We start from the raw sequence: 2858 nt of genomic DNA on the forward strand, positions 1-2858 counted from the left end.
TTCTTCTGGCAGTGTGTGAACGTTGATGCTGCATCTTCAATAGCTCATAATGCCTGAATGCCTGCACAGCACCTGATAACAGAGGTGTTGCGGCCCTAAGCCACACCTCTTTGACACTTGCATGAAGAATATAACATTTTGTTGTGAAAATAAAGAGACTACTTTCAAGTTTATATGAAGGCTTTTATTAAAATTTATGGTACAGTGCAGGGCAGTTCAGAATAAACTTCATGGGGACTCATTTGCTTTAGGTGATCGAGGGAGTTACTGTTTGGCAGTGACAAGAAAGTAATGCATATAGACTAATGTTACTTAGTATGCTTAGTTTGCTTCTGTTATGTTTTCTTCTATGGTAAACTACATTTGTTTTAAAGTTCCCTAAGTTTTTTTGCAGTGTTTTGCCTAAAGGGGTTATCCAAGATTAGAAAAACATGGCCACTTTCTTCCAAAAATAGCATTTCTGTCATCATATTGGGTGTGGTTTTGCAACGGTTACACTGAAGTGAATGGAGTCCAGTTGTAATACTACACAACCTGGGTACAGGGGTGGTGCTGTTTTTGCAAGGGGAAAAAAAAATCTAATCCTGGATAACCCCTTTAAAGCTTCCTTTTGGTTTGTACAGAGTTTTCAATAAAATAATTTAACGGAATGCTTCAGACTTTTACTCAAAACTTTGCATCATTTCCATGTCCAACAGAACAGATAGTTTAGGGGGTTTAACAAATCTGGTGCAAAAATACCAATAAGATTTTGTTATTATATGGGGCCTTCTACAGTGGAAAAGGCTCTTACTGTAAGTGTGCAGCTACCAGGTGCTTAAAAAATGTAATAAATACGGTAAATGCTGAAATTGGAATTTTTGGGGGCTCAAAAATGCAGCAGCCAGATGTTAGCTCAGCATCAATAGGGAAATCTGAAACGCTGTTCCTACATGATGGTGTATATGCATATTGGTTTTTCCCCTTCGACATGGCAGCACCATCACAGAGAGAAACTCAGCCGCTGTGGACAGGAAATCTGGAAAAAAAAGGGCAGGCTCTTCTCTCCACCCTTAGTGATTTCCCATACCTTGGGAAGCCTGGAGCATGACAAGTCGTTCATAGCATTTTGGTTTTTTTGGAAAAAATTTTTGTTTGACACTGGGGCTCTCCCCATGTTGGTTAGCTGGGGGGGATGCCCAAAAGACCACCAGTTGTGGTCTAAGTCCTACTCGCCGCAGAAAGAATGGTTCACCTGCCTAACAGCCATGTCATTTCACTGACCCATGAATCCTCCCAGAACAGCCAGATCTTTTCCTTTAGGGTCCGATCTTGCATCCTCAAGTCAGAGAGTTGCACCTGATGGCCTGGTTCTTGAGAGGATAGTATTAAAAGGGAAGGGGCTCTAAAATCCTGTCATCTCAGACCTACAGAAAAGTAGAAAGCCCATCATGTCTAAAGTCTACTTTAGGATCTGGTGGGCATTTTTTACTTTTGTGGGACAAACTAATATTGATTTTGTCAAACCAGACTTAGCTCAGTTACTAGACTTCATACAACAGGGGTTGGAAAGGGGACTTAAGCTAGCAACACTTAAGGTGCAGGTGTCAGACTTAGGGGCTCTTTACAGTCAGCCTTTGGCCAGGCATCCCAGATGCTTTAGAGCTACATCCAAACTCCCAGAATTTCTAACCCAGTTCCTCCTTGAGATTTGAATGTAGTTTTTAAAGCCTTAACAGGAGGTCCTCTTAAACCTATTTCTGATGCTTATTTTAACCAACAAAACACAGTAATCACTGAACTCAAGGAGAATAGTAAAAAAAAAACTCCAATGAAGTACTCAATCAAGAGTCTCCACTGATGCCCCCAAAAATTTAAATATGCAAAACAAGAGTCCGTGGAGTCTCTGTTATGAGTCTCAGAACACGGTATAGCCAGATATCTCTAGCCTGTTGCCACGGGGTGCCTACATGATAGGGAGAGCACCACATCACCCTGATAAATAGCCCCTTAAGTCCCAGTCGGTTGCGAGTATTGGAATACAAACAGGGAAATACCAGGGTGGCCCCTTATTGTCAATGTCTAACTCAAGGTACGAGTATTGCGATCATGACAAGGGCTTGCCAAGGCAGGCCTCCATCCACAGACAGCCGTTTCGGGGTATTTGCCCCTCGTCAGTGTGGAGTAGCAGGCTAGAGATATCTGGCTATACCGTGTTCTGAGACTCCTAACCGAGACTCCATGGACTCTTGTTTTGATGCTTATTTTAGTAATCTATCCTATACTACAGCCAGGTTGGTAGCAGAAAATTCAGCTAGAAGGGTTACAGAATTTGTCCATCTTCCCTGTGCTGAACATACCTTTTGTTGTCTGTGTTTTTATAAATGCCTTCATGTGAATAGTGTCAAAAAGGTGGATTCTATCATTCCTTCTTAATGTACTGAATCCCTAGTGCGTCACTGATTGTGCAAAAGTATGGGAATATAGCACAGTGGTGCTAGAGCCCAAGGAATGACAGGCCCCACCTCTATGACTTTTCGTGACCCAAATAAAGGCATTTTTATGAAAATAAACACAAAGGCAAGTTATGTTCTGAAGGCTTTCACTGATTCTATGCAGCAATGCCACCAGCTCGGTAGGTGGTCAAGGGTGACATATTTGCTGTAATAAAAACCACACTGAAAGTCCACATCAGATCAGCACAAAACAAGCACAGTGAATTCCATGCTGATTTTGATGTGTGAATATGCCCCAACAGAAAAGTAGATAATACATAACCTGAATGTTTTGCTGGTTCAGTCTTGCCTTTCCAGAAAAAAAACAACCTATATGACACTGGTGTAAATAGGGCCAAAAGAAGGTGTCTGTTTATAAATCAA

The sequence above is a fragment of the Dendropsophus ebraccatus genome, chromosome 8 (genome assembly GCF_027789765.1).
Source record: "Dendropsophus ebraccatus isolate aDenEbr1 chromosome 8, aDenEbr1.pat, whole genome shotgun sequence".
Lineage (NCBI taxonomy): Eukaryota > Metazoa > Chordata > Amphibia > Anura > Hylidae > Dendropsophus > Dendropsophus ebraccatus.